Source organism: Sapajus apella, unplaced genomic scaffold (genome assembly GCF_009761245.1).
Source record: "Sapajus apella isolate SASKATOON/1434 unplaced genomic scaffold, GSC_monkey_1.0 scaffold16, whole genome shotgun sequence".
NCBI classification, from domain to species: Eukaryota; Metazoa; Chordata; class Mammalia; order Primates; family Cebidae; genus Sapajus; species Sapajus apella.
Window position 1 is genome coordinate 25,082,861 of NW_022436956.1, and position 23,041 is coordinate 25,105,901.

General features: G+C 37.2%; 1 pseudogene; it reads left to right on the forward strand.

Annotated features, from left to right (window-relative positions):
• Positions 1-10,246: 10,246 nt before the first annotated feature.
• Positions 10,247-23,041, forward strand: part of LOC116555920 — a 36,282-nt pseudogene continuing 23,487 nt past the window's right edge.

The window sequence follows — 23,041 nt, forward strand, 5'->3', positions numbered from 1 at the left end:
CCAGCCTCTGCTGCTGATCTCCTTAGATGTAGCCATACTGTCTGATCTTCAGGTCCTTGTATTCTGGGCCCTCCTCATTCTGCCACTTTCTTGGCTTTCTGTCCCCCCACAGCTTGCAGGAACTGCTGGATAGGAGCTGACTATGAAGCCAGGAACACTATGACTCTCTACTTAAGTATGCTATACTTTCATTTCTGCTTCCCTGAATCTATCCTATGATGGCTTATGGCACACAGCAAGCTCGTTTTTCATGATTCTTTTTTTCTTAGTTTAAAACATACTCTTCTGTCCTCAGATCCTCAAACCTACCTAGGGGTTTACATTTTTCACTAAGCGTCTCAGTCCTGGGGGTTGGATACTCACCTATGTCTGTCTCTGTTTCCTACCTCCCTGATGTCTGGTAGGAATGCTTTATCTTGTTTAGTGGAATATAATATCCATATTATATCACATATCCTGCCTTTTGATGTCTTACACTAAACATTCTATACTCAAATCCTCTATGGCTTAACTCTTTGAAATCTGTACAAGTATTTTTTCTCCTTTTAATGAAATTTGGTTCTTGCAAATGAGCAATAAAAGATCTGGCTTTTTATCTTTGAGATATTCATCATTAGCTAATTTAAGAAGTTAGAAGCTTGAGTAGGGTACAGTGGCTCATGCCTGTAATCTGAGCATTTTGGGAGGCTGAGGCGGGTGTATCACTTGAGGTCAGGAGTTCGATACCAGTCTGGCCAACATGGCAAAATCCTATTGCTACAAAAATACAAAAATTAGCCAGATGTGGTGGTGTGCACCTGTAGCCCCAGCTACTTGGGAGGCTGAGGCAGGAGAATCACTTGAACCTGGGAGGCGGAGGTTGCAGTGAACAAAGATTGTGCCATTGCACTTAAGCCTGGGTGATAGAGCGAGACACTGTCTCAACAACAACAAAAGAAGCTGAATATTCACTATTTCTTCTCTACTTCTATGCCAGAGATTCTAGGACTTCTAGGACTAGAGAAACAATGGCTAGAAAGAATGAACAAAAATACAAGGATATAGAAAAACTCAATGATATCGTTAACCAACAGGATGTAACTTAACTTTCATAGAACACTCCACCCAACCACAGTAAATACACTTTTTATGCAAGGGCCCATAGGTCCCACAGAACATGTACAAAGATAGATCATACTCTGTATTATAGAACAACCCTTTACAAATTTAAAATAATTGAAATCATACAAAGTATGTTCTATGACCACAACAGAATGAAAACTCAGTAACAGAAAAAAATAACAGGTGAGACTTTAAATACTTGGAAGCTAGCACACTTCCACATAATCCAGAAGTACTGTGGACTGAGTGTCTGTGAGCCCCCTTCCCCGATTTGTATATTGAAGCCTAATCACCAATATGATTGTGTTTGGAGCTGGGGCCTTTGGGAGGTAATTAGGTCATAAGGGTGGAGAAGAGACAGCAGAGAGCTTGTGCTTCCCTTTCTGCTCTCCAGCATGTGAGAATACCACAAGAAGGTTGCCATCTGCAAACCAGAAGGTGGCCCTCACCAGACATGGGATCTGCCAGCACCTTGAACTTGGACTTCTAGCTTCCAGAATTTGAGAATTAAATGTTTCTTCTTTAAGTCACATGGTCTACAGTACAATTGTTATTGCAGCCCAAATTGACTAAGATAATAAATCAAAGAGAAAGTGTTCAGAGAAATATATTTTTAAAAATACATAGAACTTGTAAATCTATGAAAATGACTGAAGCGAGTCTCAATCATTTTAGGAGGTTTATCGCCAAAATTAAGAATGTATGCTCAGGATACAGGACTGTGCCTTTCTCCAAAGATGATTTTGAAGGCTTTGATATTTAAAGGGGAAAGAGCAGACATGGGGAAAAGAGGAAGAAACTGTTTGAAAGGTGTGGATAGATAAAAGACATATGGTTAAATTTTTTGAGTCTTTGATCAACCTTTCATGGAATACACAACTTACATGTAACAGGAGAGTAGATGAATAGTCACTTATCCATCGTCTGGCCCAGAGAATCTGCATATTTACATAAGATAATGTAAACAATAGGGCAAAGGAAGCAATCAGATACATGTTTGTTTCAGGTGAGCAGAGGGATGACTTTTAGTTCTGCCCTTTGTCCTGCACCTGTGAAAACAAGTTATCAATTTACATTGCCAGGGTGAAATCCAGCAGAACTGTTTTAGGGTAAAGATCTTGGGGCACACAAGGAATTTCCTTGCGGGCAAAGGGTGAGGGAGGTATGTAGCTTTTCATCTTTGTAGCTATCCTATTCAGGAACCAATTGGGAAGCAGATTTGTATGACCCAGTTTCCAGCTTGACTTTTCCCTTTGGCTTAGTGAGTTTGGGGTCCTGAGATTTATTTTCTTTTTAAAAACTGAATGAAAATAAAATATAACATATTAAAATATGTGGGACACAGCTAAAAGAATGAGTGGTAAATTTATAGCAATAATGAACACATTTACAAGAGATGTCTCAAATAATCTAAGTTCCCACCTCAATAACTTTGTAAGAAAAGAGTAAAATAAGCCCAGTAAAGAATAAGGTAGGAAATAATAAAGATAAAAGGAATAATTTAGAAATTTGAAAACAGAAAAACATTAGGAACAGAAATCAATGAAAGAAATAGAAGGTAAAAGTTGATAATATTCATATCAGGTTGTGTTTATCTCACACCAAACATCAGCACAGAAGACTTTTCCCAAAATTTGTGGAAAATTCTCCCAACAGCAAGCAAGCAATCAATTCTGCAGTGGACACCAGCTGTGTATCTTCCTATTCAATTCTGACACCATCTACTTGGATACAGCATTAGACCCCACAGGCTAGGGGCTCAGTTCCACAAGACTATCCTAACCCCAGACACCAGTCACCAGTCCATGCCTCCAGAATTCCTGACTTACCAGCTTCAAGTTGGGGCTCCCATGACACCCTCTTTGAATTTGATTAATTTGTTGGAGTGACTCACAGAACTCAGGAAACACATTTGCTTGTTTGTTGTAAAGGATGTTACAAAAGATACAGATGAAGAGATGCATAGGGGAAGGCATATGAAAAGGAGCATGGAGCTTCCACACTCTCCCTGGGCATATCACCCTCCAGGAACCTCCACGTATTAGACTATTCAGAATTTCACTGAACCCTGCCTTTGTGATGATGCCTTTATGGAGGCTTCATTATGTAGGCATGACTGATTAAACTGTTGGCCAATGGTGATCAACTTAACCTTCATCCCCTCTCCCCTCTTGGATATTGGGGGCTGAGGCTGAAAGTCCCAATTATTTAATCATGGCTGTGTCTTTCTGATGACGAGCCCCATCATTAACTGAAAGTGTCAGTTAACATTACCGTACAAAAAGGCAACACTTTGGAAGTTCCAAGGATTTCAGGAGTTATATGCCATGAAAGGGCGATGAAGACCCAATGTGTATTACAGGGTAATGTTAGCTTCATAAAATGAATCTCTTTTCTTAAAGAGATTGCTTTGATTCTTCTTTAAACATTTGGTAGAATTATCCCCTGAAGCCATCTGTACCTGGAGATTTATGTTTTGGGGGGTTTTATAATTATGAATTTAATTTCTTTAACATTTATAGGGCTATTCAAATTATCTACTTTATATTAGATGAGTTACGTAGTTTGTGCTATTCAAGAAATTAATCCATTCATCTGTTTTCAAATTTATATGTATTGAGTTATTTACAATGTCTCCTACATTTAAGGAAGGATTAACACAAATTTTATACAATCTCTTCTAGAACATGAAAGAGAAGAAAAAATTTCTCAATTAGTTTGTGAAGCTAATATTATCCTTGTACCCAAACTAGACAAAGATAGTACAAAGAAAACTATGGACCTATATCCTTCATCAATATAGATGTAGAAAGTCTCTGAAAACACTTAAAATATGATTCAGCTACATAAAAAAAGAACTATACATAATGAGCAAATGTAGTTTATTCCAGGAATTCAAAGCTGTTCAATATTTCAAAATCAATCACTATAAGCATGTTAACAGGCTAAAGAAGAAAAACCACATAATCATATTAATTGATGCAGAAAAATAATGTGACAAAATTTGAATCGAATCCATGATTTTAAAAACTCTTAGACAAATAGAAATAGAGGGGGAACTTCCTCAGTTTGATAAAGAACATCTACTTAAACCCAACAGCTAACATTATATTTGATGGCGAAAAATTGAATGCTTTTCCCCTGTGTCAGGAACAAGGCGAGGATTTTTTTTCATCACATTTATTCAACATAATAGTGGAAGTTTTAGATAGTGTAATAAGGTATGAAAAGAAAATAAATCACATACAGATTAGGATGGAAAAAATAAAACTGCTCCTATTTGCAAGTGACCTGATAGTCTGTGTAGAAAATCCCAAAGGATCTACAAAAATATGACATTCTAGAATTAAATATCTAGTTCAGCAAAGTCACACAATGCCAGTTAAACAATGAAAATCATTACAGTCTCTCTCTCTATATATATGGTATAAAAATACTATATGTATTCTATACCATAAATGGACAAATGACACAAAAATTAATAAAATACTATTTATAATTATCAATGGTTGCAAATATATTGAATACAATGAAATGCTTAGATGCAAATCTAACAAAACACACATATATATGTATATATATATGTAATGTGTGTGCTGAAAACTACAAAACATTTACATAAGTAAATGGAGAGACATATTCATGGATTAGAAGACTCAATATAGTAAAGATGTGAATTTTCCTCTAATTTATACTCAGATTTAATATAATTCCTATCAAAATCTCAGAAAAGTATTCTTGTAGTTAAAGACAAAATTATTCTAAAATTTATGTGGAAAGGAACTAGAATAACCAAAACAATTTTGAAAATGAGGAAAATGGGAGGAATCTGTCTACCTGATTTCAACACTTATTAAATAGCTACGGTAATCAAAATTGTATGGAATTTGTAGAGTGATAGGAACAGAGATCAACAGAACAGATTAGGGAACCCAGAAATAGATCCGCACGAATATGTCCAGCTGATTTTTGACAAAAGTGAAAAACCAATTCAATGGAGGAAAAAGGCAAAGTATATATAAATAAATCTAACCAAAGGCAAAATATAAATAAATAAATATATAGGCAAAATATAAATAAATAAATCTTAACCAAAACCCCTCACCTAACACAAAAATTAACTCAAATCGATCATAAACCTAAACGTAAAATGCAAAGCTGTAAGACTTTTAGTTAAAAAATTTTTTGGGGTGATCTAGGACTGGGCAAAGAGTCTTAAACTAGACACCAAAATTAAGATACTTAAAAAGAAAAATTGATAAAACAAATTTCATTAACATTAAAAACTTTTGCCCTGAGAAATACTCTATTAAGCAAATAAAAAGGCAAGCTACAACTTGAGAGAAAGAAAATAGAATCCCCTGTGTTTCAAACCACATATCTTGCAAACTACTAATATTTAGTCTATATAAAGAACTACCTTGGGAGGCCGAGGCGGGTGGATCACGAGGTCAAGAGATCGAGACCATCCTGGTCAACATGGTGAAACCCCGTCTCTACTAAAAATACAAAAAATTAGCTGGGCATGGTGGTGCATGCCTGTAATCCCAGCTACTCAGGAGGCTGAGGCAGGAGAATTGCCTGAACTCAGGAGGCGGAGGTTGCGGTGAGCCAAGATCACGCCATTGTACTCCAGCCTGGGTAACATGAGTGAAACTCCATTTCAAAAAAAAAGAACTACCCATATGGTTTGACTGTGTCCCCACCCAAATCTCATCTTAAATTGTAGTTCCCATAATCCTCACATGTTGCAGGAGGAACCCAGTGGGAGACAATTGATAATGGGGATAGTTACCCTCATGCTGTTCTCACAAGATCTGATAGTTTTACAACGGGCTTACCCCTTTGCTCAGCTCTCATTCTTCTCCTTGCTACCACGACGTGAAGAAGGACATGTTTGCTTCCCCTTCTGCCATGATTGTAAGTTTCCTGAGGCCTCCCTGTCATGCTGAACTGTGAGTCAATTAAAGTTCTTTCATTTATAAATTACTAAGTCTCAGGAATGTCTTTATTAGCAGTGTGAGAATGGACTAATATGGTAAATTTGTACTGAGTAGTGGGATGCTGCTTTAAAGATACCTGAAAATGTGGAAGTGACTTTGGAACTGGGTAACTGGCAGAGGTTGGAACAGTTTGGAGAGCTCAGAAGAACACAGGAAGATGTGGGAATGTTTGGAACTTCCTAAAAACTTAGAGGGCTCAGAAGACAAGAAGATGTGGGAGTGTTTGGAACTTCCTAAAGACTTAGAGGGCTCAGAAGACAAGAAGATGTGGGAATGTTTGGAACTTCCTAAAGACTTAGAGGGCTCAGAAGACAGGAAGATGTGGGAAAGTTTGGAACTTCCTAAAGACTTAGAGGGCTCAGAGGACAAGAAGATGCAGGAATGTTTGAAACTTCCTAAACACTTAGAGGGCTCAGAAGACAGGAAGATATGGGAAAGTTTGGAACTTCCTAAAGACATAGAGGGCTCAGAAGACAGGAAGATATGGGAAAGTTTGGAACTTCCTAAAGACTTAGAGGGCTCAGAAGACAGGAAGATGTGGGAAAGTTTGGAACTTTCCATATCTTGAATGGCTTTGACCAAATCCCACATGTTGAATGGCTTTGACCAAAATACTGATAGTGATCTGAACAATAAAGTCCCGGCTGAGGTGGCCTCAGATGGAGATGAGGAACTTCTTGGGAACTGGAGGAAAGGTGACTCTTGCTATGCTTTAGCAAAGAGACTGGTGGTTTTTTGCCCCTGTCCTAGAGATCTGTGGAACTTTGAACCTAAGAGAGATGATTTAGGGTATCTGCTAGAAGAAATTTCTAAGCCACAAAGCATTTAAGAAGTGATAGGAAAATTTGCAGCCTGAAGATGCATTAGAAAAGAAAAACCGATTTTCCTGGGAGAAATTCAAGCCAGTTCCAGAAATTTGCATAAGTAATGAGGAGCCAAATGCTAATCACCTAGACAATGGGGCAGATGCCTCCAGAGCATGTCAGAGATCTTTGCAGCATCCCTTCCTATCACAGGGCTGGAGATCTAGGAGGAAAAAATGAATTTCTGGGCTGGGTCCAGGGTCCCCCCTGCTGTGCGGAGCCTATGGGTTTGGTGCCCTGCATCTCAGCTGCTTCAGCCATGGCTAAAAGGGGCCAAGGTACAGCTCAGGATCTTGCTTTAGAGAGTGTAAACCCTAGGTCTTGGCTACTTCCACATCCTGTTGGTCCTGAGGGTGTGTAGAAGACAATAATTGAGGTTTGGGAATCTCTGTTTAGATTTTGGATGTATGGAAATACCTGGATGTTCAGGCAGAATTCTGCTGCAGACCTCATGGAGAACCTCTGCTAGGCAGTGTGGAAGGGAAATGTAGCATTGGAGCTCTCACACAAAGTCCCCACTGGGGCAGTGCCTAGTGAAGCTGTGAGAAGAGGGCTGCCATCCTCCAGAGCCCAGAATGGTATAGTAGACCCACCGACAGTTTCTGTAAAAGCCACAGACACTCAATACCAGCTGTGAAAGCAGCCAGGAGGGGAACTGTACCCTGCAAAGCCACAGAGGTGAAGCTGCCCAAGGCCATGGGAGCCCTCCTCTTGCATCAGCTTGAACTGGATGTGAGACATGAAGTCAAAGGAAATAATTTTGGAACGTTAAGGTTTAATGACTGCCCTATTGAATTTCAGACTTGCATGGGGCCTGTAGTCCCTTTGTTTTGGCCAATTTCTCCCATTTGGAACAGATGTATTTACCCAATGCCTGTACCCCCATTATATCTAGGAAACAACTAGCTTGCTTTTGATTTTACAGGCTCATAGGTGGAAGGGACTTGGCTTGTCACAGATGAGACTTTGGACTTGGACTTTTTAATTAATGTTGGAATGGTTCAAGACTTGGGGGGACTGTTGGAAGGGCATTATCGTGTTTTGAAATGTGAGAACATGAGATTTGGGGGAAGGGATGGGCAGAATGATATGGTTTGGCTGTGTCCCCACCCAAATTTCACATTGAATTGTAATTCCCACAATCCCCATGTATTATGGGAGGGACTTGGTGGGAGGTACTTTAAACATGGGGGTGGTTGACTCTCATGCTGTTCTCATGACAGTGAGTGAGTTCTCATGAGATCTGATTGTTGTATAAGGGGCTTTTCCTTCTTTTGCTTGGCTTCTCCATGTGAAGAAAGACATGCTTGCTTACCCTTCCACCATGATTGTAAGTTTCTGAGGTCTCCCAGTCATGCTGAACTGTGAGTCAATGAAACCTCTTTCCTTTATAAATTACCCAGTCTCAGGTATGTCTTTATTAGCATGTGAGAATGAACTAAAATAACTACAGAACTCTCAAAACTCAATTTAAAAAAACCCAGCACCAAACCAACCGATTAGAAAATGAGTAAAAGACATGAAGAGACATTTCATTGAAAGACATATACTGATGGCAATTAAACACATGAAAAGATGTTCGAGATCATTAGCAATCAAGAAAATGCAAATTAAAACCACAATAAGATATTACTAGACATCTACCAGAATGATTAAAATAAAACATAATGACAGCACTGAAAACTAGCAAGGATGAAGAGAAACTGGATAATTCATACATTGCTGGTGGTAATAAAAGTGGTACAGCCTCTCTGGAAAACAGTTTTGCAATTTCTGAAAGTATTAAATATGCAATACTTATATGACCTAGCAATTATATTATTGGACATTTATTCCAGAAAAATGAAAACTTATGTTCACACAAAATACTGTACATGAATGTTCATAGCTGCTTTGTTTGTAACACACAAAACTAGAAACAATCTAGATATCTTTCAGTGATAATTAGTTAAACAAACTATGCTAATTTGTTAATTAGTTAAACAAACTATGCTACATTCAAACCCCAGACTATTACTCAGCAATAAAGAGGAATATTCTATTGATACATACAAAAACCTGGGTGCATCTTTAGCGAATTATGCTGAGTGAAAAAATCAATAATGCATGATTCCACTTGTAGAATAATCTCAAAATGACAAAATTACAGAAATGGAGACTAGATTAGTGGTTACCAGGGGCTAAGACCAGATATGGGGTAAGGGGAAGGCAGATGTGTGTTTCAGTAAAAGAGCACCCTGGGAGATCCCTGTGGTGTTGGAAATATCTCTATTTTGACTGTATAATGTCAATATACTGGTTGTTCCATTGTACCATAGTTTTGCAAGATGCTACTACTGGAGGAATCTGGGGAAAGGGTACATGGGATCCTTGTGTTATTTCTTACAACTGAGTGTGAATCCACAATGATCTCAAATAAAACCATTAATTTAAAGGTAAAAAGTTGTGAAAAAGCAATAATTATTCTGTATTCACTGCCTGTGTCTCGTACATACTTCTTAGTACTTAGAACAGTTTCTGGTAAGTAGAAGATATTTAATTTTGCTGAATGAATGAATAAGCCATGAGTTTAAAATAAGGAATTAATGAACTTTTGATATTTATTGAAGATTCATACATCTTAAAGCTTCCAGGAGAGGTAGATACTCTTTCTCTTCCACGATCTGTAGGTGTTTAAAGCTCCCCTCTCCCTCGTAATATTAGTTTATTTTTCTAAGTTTGTGGACAGAGCTTTGAAGGACTGAAGAAAGCAGAGAATTCCTGAGAGTACAAACTGCTCATAGAAGCCAGTCAGAACATTTTAATTTTTTAAAAGAAATTTTATTCATTTTTGCTCTTCCTTACTCATTGAAGATGCCAGTTTAATAAATTGCTTTCTACTCTGCACATATTTGAGATTAGGGTCTTAGCTGGCACAGGGCCCAAGCAGCCACTTGACCCACGATAAATGACTGGGAGGATACCCTCCCCAGGTTCCTGTTTTACGTAATCCAGCAGTCAGTGAGTGTTTTGGAGATGAATATTTTGCAGAGAGCAGGAGAAGGGGGTTATCCTTCTGACCTGCTTACTGGTAGAATTATCCGTGAGGGCACAGTCCGTTTATCACTCATCTTTAGTAGAGAAACAATCTCAGCAGCTTAGGAGGCAGAGTCACAAGATAGCCTGCAGAAAAGAAACCAAAACTCTGAGAACCCACTCTGGTTCAGAAACAGGAGTGTCTGCTTCCATCCTTACAACTCTGAGGCCAGGAGAGTATATTTTTCAAATCATGAAGAAGAGATGATTGGGTCAGTGACCAACTACGTTTCTGAAGAAATTGCTGCAAAACCATACTCCTGCAGTCACAGCCACAGGAACGAGGACGCTGGAGTCAACGTCTCGTACAACTGATGGAGCAGTGCCCTCTAGTGGTCAGAGCCTGCTCTACGGAACGAAGCAAAAGCATGTCTTGTAATTCCACAAGTTAAGGCTCAAGAAAATAGAGCCTTTTCTTAGTTCAGGCCATAACTAGCAAGCTCTGATGTTCATAAGCGAATTTTTAAGATTTGTAAAACAAACCAACTTCCATGGGCACCAAGAAGGGACCTAGGTTATGATTGGTAGACAGCCACCCAGATGTAAAACTGTGAGGTGCTCATTTGACTTTGACATCTCAGCCTCTCTTTCTAATTTAAAAAACCTTCCCTGTGTCACAAAGCTTCTCGATTCTCCTGAGTGCAGCCCATGCTATATACGTTATAAGTACAATACTATTGCCTTCATCAAGATCTGTGATCTAGTATCAGACAGTTACATTTCTCTGTGGAATTAAGTATTTCCCAGTGGAAATACATTCTAATCCTTGTTTAATCCTCATAACAACCATGAGGCAGGTTTCTGTTTTATTTTTCAGATGGAGAGACAGAAACATAGAGGTTATGTGAAGTCCCCAGTGTCACCTAGCTGTAAGGCTGCCTGACTCAAATCTTGAACTTGAGTAAAAAGACCTAAGTTATGCTCCTGATTGTGTGTTTTGGTGCAGGTTCTGAACCACCTCTGAGATTTTACCTATGAAATGGGGATAATAATTCCTGCTCTGTGTCCTGTGCTGGGTTATGATGAGACCATTCATGTATTTCCCAAATATTTGTTGAGGGCCAATCACATGTCTACTGGAGACACAACTGTGATGACAGGTGTGTTCTTGACCTCATAAACTTTATATTCCAATGAGGAAGACAAGCAAACAAACAAAGTCATTAAGCTGAGGGCAGTGGAGGGTGTATAGTCGTGTGACTGCATTACTTCAGGTCAGGGAGTAGGGTGATCAGCAAAATCTCAGAGGAGATGACATGTTAGTTGAGACCTGGGACTGACTGGGAGCTTGCTATGGAGAAACATTGAAGAGGATGGGAGAATGGATTGTTCCAGATGGAATGGCATGTGCAAATGCCATGTTGGGAGAAAGAGCTGGCTCTTTTTGGAGAAACTGAGGAAGACCAGTATGATATCACCAATGAAGTTACTGCACGTAACGATATGGAAAGAGCTTTAAAAATTAGGGAGTATAGGCCGGGCGCGGTGGCTCAAGCCTGTAATCCCAGCACTTTGGGAGGCCGAGGCGGGTGGATCACGAGGTCAAGAGATCGAGACCACCCTGGTCAACATGGTGAAACCCCGTCTCTACTAAAAATACAAAAAATTAGCTGGGCATGGTGGTGCGTGCCTGTAATCCCAGCTACTCAGGAGGCTGAGGCAGGAGAATTGCCTGAACCCAGGAGGCGGAGGTTACGGTGAGCCGAGATCGCGCCATTGTACTCCAGCCTGGGTAACATGAGTGAAACTCCGACTCAAAAAAAAAAAAAAAAAATTAGGGAGTATAAACGTTCTGAAACAAAGGCACAGACACATTTGCTGCACTTAGGCCAGCTAAAACAGAGGATTTCATGAAAAATCTGGTTTGAATAATCCCAATGTTCTTTCTTCCTCTTTGCCTGTAGATGCATGTGGCTACCTATGCTTCTGCCCATTTTTTTAGGGTGGCAGGACAGTTTATTGAAACATTTGGGTTTATTTTTCTGTATTTTCTTCTTTCCTGTGATCCTGCACTTAAAAGCCCTTGTGTGTTTTGTCTCAGGAATCTTTTTGCAGTTTTATTCAGTCTTTTTGTTAAAATCCTAGACCATGGAAGGAATAAAGCTGGATGCCATTTTTCTCTCTCTATTGGCTCTCCATGCCATTTGTTTTTTTAAATTATATCTTTTATCTACCCAAGCATTATATAGTTTTTGTAAAACACAAATATGCAAATTAAATAAATTTAAATTGCCTAATATCCTACCAGGCAGAGGTAAGGATTATCAAGATTTTAATGAATACGTAGTCTTCTATAACCTACTGTTTTCCTTTGATATTTCTCTGCAATTCTTTTTCACTTTTTATATTTTTCAAAACTTGTTTAAAATAACTAGGCCTTAAAAGTTACTAGCAAAGATCATTTTTTAAAGAATTAAACATTAAAGAAAAATGTATAGGCTATATTTACTATTATTTAACTTCAAAACTTAATTATATGATTAATTATTAAATAATGTTTTATCACACATTTAAAGTTTACTTTGTTGTCAAAAATTTCTAGAAAACTATCCACAACTTTGAAGATTCTGGTTTGGTAAATGGTAACATTTCTGTAGGTTTTGCTATTAACTTAATCATTTCCCTTTTCTTCTCTCTGATTTCATTTCTCTAAGGTATCCTTACATCAGAGAGAAGAATGAAATAGCTATAGATCCAAATTTTAAAAATCCAAAAACCTAGCAGAGTATCTGGCACATGACAGAGATTCAATAAATGCTAATTCCTTTACTTCCATTTTCCTTCCCTAATCTAAGAACATAGAAGCTACCCAGGTTTATTTTTCTCCTAATTAGATTAAGATATTTTCCTTCTTCTTCCCTCTTCCTCCCTCCCTCCCTCCCTCCCTCCCTTCCTTCCTTCCTTCTTGCCTTCCTGCCTTCCTGCCTTCCATCTCTTGCAAGAATCATTACACTTCTCCATCTTCTCTCTAGTTAGATATTTAAACTACTTATTTCTAATTAAGCTTGGATATTTATTACTTTTAGCAAGCCCTCAATCAAAAAATATTTAAACCTAGTGTGTACTGACAACTATACTTGAATCTGTTGGATAAAGGGTTGGTAACAACAACAAAAAAGAGACAAAATATAAGTAACATGTGCTTTGTTTTACAAATTACCTCTACAGCTCTTTCAAAAATAGTATTTTCCCTCAAGTCCTACTTCTCTTTCACAGAATGTTACATTCTGAACAGAAATTAGAAAGGTTTTAACTCATTTCTATTTTCTTTTCTTTTTTTGTATTTGGCCTAAGAGGGCTAAGGTAGGATTATGTATTGCTCACTTTTTCTCATAATGTTGGGTGAAAAAAAAATCAATCCTGACTCCCTGAATCCCAACTGCTACATTTTAAATATACAAGAATGCAACCAGAAGGTCTTTGAACAAAAAGATTATTGGGCTTCTTATTTAAATATTCTTCTTATGTATGTCATTTAAAACACTCATATAATTTTTGGAAATAACCTTATTTTAAAAATATACCTTTCTCCATAAAAACAAAAACAAACAAACAAAATAAATAAAATATACCTTTCTGAGATATTATCTTACCTTGTTGTTGCTGCTACTTCTCTCTGTCTTCTTCCCTTCCTCTCTCTCTCCCCCTACCCTCCCCCCTCCCCCCACACACACTAGCACATGCACCACACAATCACTTAATCTCATCCTATTGCTTTGGGGACAAGCTTGGTAGCAAGCTTGGGGACAAATTGAAAAAATGGCCATGTAGCCAAAGAAACCAGATTGCAGCTTTCATCTACCAAGAAACAATCGTATATAGATGAGAAAATATTGAACATTTCTGACAGTAACTTAACGTGATCCATTTAAAAGTCAAATGACAGTTTTAAATATGGAAATTTTAGTTTCTCATCCATATCAACAGATATTAAAATTTCTACAATTCCGTATGGCTATGTCAGCCTTGATGCGCATAATGTCTTTTAAAAATAAGACATAGCAGAAAAATCTCCATACTAATCTGGAGCTTTGGAAGAAACAAAATTACTTTTTTATGACAACTGAATAGCTTCTTAAATCATTAAAGTGCTCCTCCATTTTAGCCACTGGTTCCAGCTAAAGGCCAAATCTTGAAAACTAAAGTATTTTCTAGCCTAAATATTGGAAGAATAGCCTGGTAGTTTGAGGTTGGAAGGACTCTTGAGCCATCTTCTTCTTATAGGCCCAGACTCCACTTCTTAAGGGATTTGTTCAAAGTCTTATAGCCAGTTGAAGCAGAGCTGGGCTGAGAACTCATGCCTGTGACACACAATCCAATCCTATCCCATGTGCTAAGTTGTTCTGTCAGTCTGGAGGACTGTAGCCTACCTCAGTGTCTTCTCTGAGATCTATTCAATATTGTAAAAGATCCATTTCTATTGAAAGAGAGAGTACGTCAATATCAGAGCAGGAGTAATGAATCCTACCCCAAGGTTCTTAGGCACAGAAATGTAATTCTCACACATAGACATAAACAAAATGTTAATGTGATAGTTTGTCTTCAGTACAGTATATATAATGCTTTCTGTAATACATTTTACTAATATTAACAGGATGCATAGAAGCAAGAACCAAATCATACAAAAGAATGGTGAGTCCTAAATATGAAAATGGAAGTTCTTCACCTAAGATACGCATAACTATGGCTTTCATTTGTTTTCTGTTTACTTAGAATCATTACATAAGCAAAGCATCACACTTTTGCAATTTACTTTTGATTCTTGCCTACTCCTAGAAGCTAATTTCCTACTTTAGAGAGGAAAACTTTGCATAAACATGGTCTCTTCTTCTAATTTTTTTCCCTATAAACAGCAATTCTGTGATTTTTCCTTGTATCTTACTGAGACAATTGAGAATGCATGTGCAGTACTAAACATTTCTCTTTTTGAAATATAAATAACTTGTCTTCCTTTGTTGACATTTTCAATTCCCCAAAAATTGAGGAAACAATGAGGGATTGTCTTCCTGGAACTTAACTCTAAGCAAAAGAGAATTAGAGTGAGACTAGATTTCTTCAGTGCTAATTAATGGTTACATCTATGTTTATGTTTTAATTTACGAAATAATAGTTAAGAATAGAGAAATCTGATGTTTATTATTCTTGGATAAAAGCATGCCAAGGAGTAGTAAACGGTGCTGTAAAGACGTGACTTGACTTTCAAAGGAGGGTGATTGAAGATTGGTTTAGGGGCGTTGGCAGAGAGGTAAGAGAATGACACCCTCTCATCCTCTCAGGTCAGAAATATAGGCAGCTAGAGAAAAAAGGAGTGTCAACTTGAAAATATCTCTAGAGAACAGTGTTCACTGGGGAAAAATTTAGATTTGATTTTGTGAGTACACCTTTATCTGGAGCTCACAACCCTTTACAACCCTTTTTTCAGAGAGGTTTCAGATGTAAGCTCATTTGATCAAACACATGGGAGCTCAGGTAATGATATTTTTATTGGTGTTTCCTGAAAGTAGTATCAAGTATAATTGTTTCAATGTTGTTGAATATTAAAGATGGAAGAAAGCTAGTTCTATTTAGTCTTCTTGTTCTGACTTTGCCAAAATACATATTTTTACTCCCATATTTCTCACCATTCTCCAAAAGTCAAATCACAAGGGTTGATTACATGTCTCTTTATGGATTTAGTGGGATGGAGTTTCCAGTGGAGAAACAGACACTTGTCGAGCCTCTTCCTACATTAAACCATTGATTATTTCTCATGTCTCTGACTTCACCCCTTTAGACATCCTTCACCCATTTACTACTTGTGAACTCTTCCTGGCTCTTCAAAACTTCAGCTTAAATTTTACCTTCTCGTACATGTCTACCGAGATTTAGCTAAGCTGAATGAACCCTTCCTCCTCCTTGTTTCCAAAGATGTGCTCAGATTGCGTACCATGGCACTTTTAAATGTCGTACTGCAGTTACTTTACTTGCTCTATCACTGCTATGTTTTTAAGTCATGTCTGAGTCTTCTCTGCCACTGTCTCCAACATTAAGTCTTGTTAAAATTTGATGACTTTTTGCCTTGAGGAGCTTACTCTTTAAGCAAGAAGCATGTTTAAAATAATCAAAAATTATAGGAGGCAATAATGAATTATTTAACTTTTTTAGCAAATTTTTACTAATTGCCAATATTGGCCTGAATACAGAAATGAATAAGACACACTTGTTACCTGACTTCATAGGATTTAAAATTTGAGCTTAAAGATGGGTTTTTTTTTTTCCTTCTTTTTTTGGCTCACTGCAACCTTCACCTTCTGGATTTAAGCAATTCTCCTACCTCAGCCTCCCAAGTAGCAGCTGGGATTATAGGCATGAGCCACCACACCCAGCTAATTTTTGTATTTTTAGTAGAGATGATGGGCTTTCACTATGTTGACCAGGCTGGTCTCGAACTCCTGACCTCAAGTGATCCACCCACCTCAGCCTCCCAAAGTGCTGGGATTACAGGTGTGAACCACTCCACCTGGCCTAGAAATAGATATTAAATAACGAAGTACAGAGATGACTTGTGATTAGTGAGAACACAGAATGCAGAATAGACACTGGGTACTGCATGTTCAAAGGCCCTGAGGCCATAAGAAACTTAGTTCTTTGGATAAACAGAAAGGATTGGTGTCAGTGACACGGGGATAGATGGAGAATGGCAGGAGATCAGCTTAGGGGGCTGGGCAGAGGTCAGATCATGTGAAAAGTTTTAGGTCATGTTAAAATGTCTGGAATTTATCTTAAAATCAAAAGAAAATCACTGAAGAACATTAAGTAGGACTCAATAGATCAAATTTATTTTTTCATTTGATTTATTTTTTAAACAAAGTTATTTCTTGTTGCTGCATGAATATTACATTTGAGGAGAAATATTAGGAGGGTAAAGGGTGATTTTTCCAACTCACGTTAATGAGTATGTTTATATCATGTGTGTTGACATGTGTAATGTCAATATGTAATGGTAATGGAGGAAGTGGATGGATTTGAGAGACTTTTAGGAGTTGGAATCCACAGTTTTTAGAGATTGAGTGTGTGTGTGTGTGTGTGTGTGTGTGTGCACGTGTGTGTGTTATTGTGTTGGATGGATGATGGGGGCATGAGGGAGAAGAAAATGTCAACGATGACTCCCAGTTTTCTGGATTGAGCATCTTTGTGAATGTCAGTACATTAAAAAAAATGCTTATATGGAACAATTTAAGAAATGAGAGCCTGCTGACCCCAACCTCTCTCATCAGTCTTTTGAACCTGAAATTCAATCAGGTCTTTATAAAGTATCCAAGTATCTCATATAAAAAGGCAAATGAAACATTTAGCTCAGAAGCCCATAAAATGTTCTCTGTGACTCAGAACCTCTTACTAATTAATGCAATAGATTAAAAAAAAAAAACTGTTTCAAAAAGTTTTAGTTTCCTGCCACCCCCACCCCCATTTCCCTCCATCCCACACTTGGAGCTAAATATAAACCAACTTATCTGACTAAAACTGGCAAAGCTCTTTCTAAGAAGCACTAGATGGCAGCAGAGGAACTCCTTCACCTCAGTGGAAAAAGGCCTTGCACAAGGGGACTGTGTAGGAAAATGGCCAAGTTCCAGCTTCCCACTGTCACCTGAATTAAAGGCAGAGAGAATACAAAAGAGGAAAAGTAGCGTGGTTAGCTAAATGCTGCTTCATCAGTTCAACCTGTTTGATATTCATGTCACATGGAGAAAAGGCTTTCCAAGTACAATTGTCTCTTGTTTGATGAGGTAAATGCATTTCTGTTTTCTTTATAAGCCATAAAATTAATTTCCATTAAAGAAACCCTACATTTTTCTTGCCGAATTTCATTATTAAATTGGGGATTAGCCCTTTAGGAAAAAAACATATCCTCAGGCATTATTAAATTATAGTCAGAAATGCAGTAAATGTTTTAAAATAGCCCATTCAAAGGACAATAATACTCACCTGCCCACAATACTGACAATAATATTAAAATATTTATGAGTAATTCCAAAATATCAGTAACATTGTGCTATATTCCAAATAAGGTGTAAAATAAAAAAAATTAAGAAGAAAAATACAGCACAATCTCAGGTTCTTTAGAAGAAAGTGATTAACCTTTCATGTTGTTTACTCCTTAAATCTTCAGGGTTTGGCTCAATTTTCCCATTGTCTTGAACTGCTTCATCTCCTGTATATTAAAGGTAATTCACTAAAATTTTTTTTTCTGTATTTGAACTTGGGTTTTTTCCAACTATTAGCTCATGCTAACTCTTTCATGTCCTAAGTAATGTTTTCGTCATTTACTTGCTGGCAGATGTTTCTTATTAGGTGATGATATTGTTACTATGTGACATTTGCATAATGGGTTACAGGTTGCAGAATTTTTTTACATATATTTTTCATTTATTCTTTGTACCAATATGTTATATGGGAATCATTATTACGCCCATTTTACTGATGAGAAAAAAATAATTAGAAAGGCTATGTAACTTTCTCAAGGTTATACATCTTTTAAGTGATGGAACTTTGACATGAACCTAGGCTCCTTGACTTTAAATCATAGGATACTCCCACTGTTATTTGCTGACTTCCAAACAACTTGTGTATTTAAAAAATTAAGATCACTTATTAAAAAACCCTGTATAAGGAAGAAAAAATAGCCCACTGTGTTTAAGGACAATGGGATGCCACTAGAGGTTTTTAAGACAAGGGTTGATACGACTTGCATTTTATGAAAGAGACCTGTAATTTCATTGTGGGAAGTGGCTTGGAGGCAGCAAGAATGGATCTGAGAGGTGGATTAGATGACTGCTTCAGCAGCTCAGGAGAAGGAGGTGGCTTTGCGGGGTGGCAATGGATATCATGAACAATTGGCAGATTTGAGAGATATTTAGGCGTTAGATTGAGTGGGCCGTTGGTGATTGACAGCAGACTGGGGATGACGGAAAAATGTTGTCAAGGATGAATTTTAGGATGAACAACTCGGTGGTTGGAGGTGTTATTTACGGAAACAAAATATTGAAAGAATATCTGGTTTTTCCTGTAATGTTATTGGGCCACCATCTAATTAATTGACAAACGTCTTTGTTAAAAGAAATTCTTTTATATTTTAAACTGCAGTTAAGAAAGGCTGAACACTTTCGCCTGGAATATTCTTTCCCCAGCCTACAAAGCTTAGTATGTCTTGTCCAAGAAATCTTGTTCTCAGCTGGCAATCTTTTTCCCAGCTGGGAATCTGTGATGTTTCCCCCGGCACCATGTCCCCGCCTCTGGCATAGCCCTTGTCATTCTCTACCGTTACTTCGGTGCTTATACCTACTGCCCCAATGGACTATGATTCTCAGGAATTACACTTTAATAAGTATATACTAATAAATACTTGAATTAATAGATTTCTGCTCCCATTTTCCTTCCATTTTAGAGCAAGTCAGATGGTCTTTCTATTAAAAAGGGAAAATTCCACATCACAAACAAGAAACTTAAGCCGAAGATGTATGCAGGGGATTAGAAGGCACTTAGAGTTCTAATCCAAATTATTTAAGTTCTAGCTTTAGATACTTGATTTTATAGACCAGTGAAGAGATTTTAGATGGGATTTCAGGGCTATGAATGATAATATTTTGGAAATCATAGAAAATGACTCACATGGATGGAAATGAGAGAATGTCACAACTCCAGGTGGGAAAAAATGGTAGGTTCTAGAAACCATAAATCACTAATTTTTATTTAAATCATAAAATAATAAATTAACTGATTATCTTACTTATTCTAAAAAAATATTCACTACTGAGGGCACAAAGATGGGTAAGATATTGATCCTGCTCTCAAGGAAGCCACAGCCTCTTAAGGGGAGACAGAGAAGCAAAAAAATAAATAAAATATGATGTGACCTGTATCATAATGGAGGCATGTGTATACCGCTATGTGAATACAAATGAGAGAAATTAATTCTGTCTGAATATGTGGTCAGGGTAGCTGTAGATAGGAGGTAACATTTGAGTTAGTCTTTAAATAATGAATAGGAATTTCCCAGTAATCAAGTAGGAAATGGCATCACAGGCAGGCAAAAATGCATAATGGAGTTATGAAATAATTACAGTGTCTGTCTGAGTAGGTGGGGTGCAGGATGTGTGGAAGAAAATGGCATAGGGTAAGCCTGGAGAGACAGCCTAGAACTGAAACAGGAAAGGCCTGGCCTGGAAGCCATACCAAGAGATTAGAGCTTGATTTTGTAGAAAATTTTAAGATACTTTTAAAAAACATCTGGTTTACAAATTTGCAGGAAAAAAATGCAGATGGATAAGAATAGTCATACTGTCTGGCAGAGAGCAAGGCTCAGAGAATAAATAATGAATGAACTTAGGATCATATAAAAGTTTTTCAGCAAACATGATTTTTAGTATTAATGATATAAAATAAATGTGTGAAAACCAGTAGCTTTTATATACCAGAAGTGAACAACTGGAAATCATAATGGAAAGAATGCCTTTTACTAAAGCAACAAAACTCAATCTACCTATATGCATGCTTATAAGAAATAAATTGGCCAGGCATGGTGGCTCATGCCTGGGATCTCAGCACTTTGGGAGGCCTAGGTGGGTGGATCACCAGGTCAACAGACCATCCTGGCCAAAATGGCGAAACCCCATCTCTACTAAAAATACAAAAATCAGCTGGGCATGGTGATGCACGCCTGTGGTCCCTGCTACTTGGGAGGCTGAGGCAGGAGAATTGCTTGAACCCGGGAGGCGGAGGTTGCGGTGAGCTAAGATCACACTGCTGCCCTCCAACCTGGCAACAGGGAAAGGCTCTCTCAAAAAAAAAAAAAAAAAAAAAAAAAAAAAAAAAAGAAATAAATTAGAACCTAGTTAAGTAAAACAACAAAATATTAATAAGTGATATAAAAGATGACTTATGTATTTGAAAAAATATGCCATATCATTGAATGAGAATACCTAACCTTTAGAAGATGTGAATTCTTACATTTTATTTAGTGTTTTAATGTTACTTCAGTGAAAATCTCAATGACTTTTTTCTCTGCAAAAAACAATAGTTTAAACTTCTTCGAGAGGAGTATTAAGAATATCCAAAAGCAATTTTGCTAATGAAATTACAAAAAACAAAGGGAATGAGACTTCTATTTCCTAAAAGCAAAAAGTATTTCAAGACTGTAATAACTGAAGTAGTGTGCTACCAGAACAAAACTTGACACAAAGACCATTGGAACATTAGAAAAATCTCAGAAATGCACTTTAACGTATAAATAAGACATCATGGAAAATTAATGAGAAAAATTGTTTAAATGCAAATTAAATTAAATAAACTCTTCTTTTGCCTTTTAATAATGAGAAAATTTTAGTTAGATGAGGGGAATAAGTTTAAGAGATATATTTTCCAACATGGCTACTCTAATTAATAACAATATATTATGTTTTTGAAAATAGCTAAAAGAGTAGATTTTTGGCAATCTCATCACTGAAGAATGATGTTTGTGAGGTAATACATATGTTAATTAGCTCAGTTTAGCCTATTCCACAATATATATGTGTTTCAAAGCAACATGTTGTACATAATAAACATAGACAATTTTTATTTGTCAATTAAATATAAATTTAAAAGAAAAAAGCAGGAAAATAGCAAAAGACTGAAAAATGTTAAAATAATACTAGAGTTTGGTATTGTTTTATAGTTGGCGGGAACACGAATGGGTATAACTGACTGGAAAATAAAATTGTAAATATGTATTAGGGGCTTTCAGATTTCCAGATTTGGTCCATTAATTCACAATTTAGGATTCTAAGGAAATTTAAAAAATTTAGCTAAGTATGATAAGTTGATCTCTAAATTATTTATATTATCAAAAACCTAGAAATAACCTGAATGTTAAATAATGCTGGAATGATAATTAGAGATTTTCAAACATTTGAGAAAGTCCAACAGAAGTATTTCCGAGTCTTTTGTTGCTTTCTAAGTAACACAATCTTACTTAGAACTTTAACATTTAGGACACTTAGCAGATCTATTCTGAGGATGCCAAAGTCTGGAATGTGTCGACCCACCCGGCCCCTCCTGGGCTCTTTGTAGTAGATGTTGCAGAGAGAACTCCGAAGAACTCTATGATTTTGAGGGTACAGTTTGAAAATCTTTCCATTAAACACATCCTTGTAATCTTTATGACACATTATTATATTTGCAAAAAAATATTTGGAGGTTTGAGAATATTTTCTGACAAAAATTAAAGTAAAATATAAAACACAAAGTTGTGAATAAAATTTTATGATCTCAGCTATCGAAAATACATCTGGGAAAAAAGATTGAATGGGAATACAAAAAAATAAAAACAGATTATATCTGGGTAGTAAGATTAGAACTAATTTTCTTTTATCTTCATACTTTTTTGAATTTCTCAGTCTTCTTACAAGGAGGGTGTATGTTGTTTTGTTGAGGAAAAAAATGTGTGTGTGTGTGTGTATGTGTGTGTATTTAAAATCTAGTTTGCCAAACAGACGTCTTTTTAAAAAAATTTATTGTACTTTAGGTTCTGGGGTACATGTGCAGATCATGAGGATTGTTGCATAGGTACACACATGGTAATGTGGTTTGCTGCCTCCATCTCCCCAACACCTACATCTGGCATTTCTCCCCACATTATCCCTCCCCAACCTCCTCACCCACCGCTGTCCCTCCCTTGGCCCCCCTTAACAGACCCCAGTGTGTGATGCTCCCCACTTTGTGACCATGTGTTCTCATTGTTCAACACCTGCCTATGAGTGAGAACATGTGGTGTTCGATTTTCTGTTCTTGTGTCAGTTGCCTGAGAATGATGTTTCCAGATTCATTCATGTCCCTACAAAGGACATGAACTCATCATTTTTGATGGCTGCTTAATATTCCATGGTGTATGTGTGCCACATTTTCCTTGTCCAGTCTATCATCGATGGGCATTTGGGTTGGTTCCAGGTCTTTGCTATTGTAAACAGTGCTGCTGTGAACATA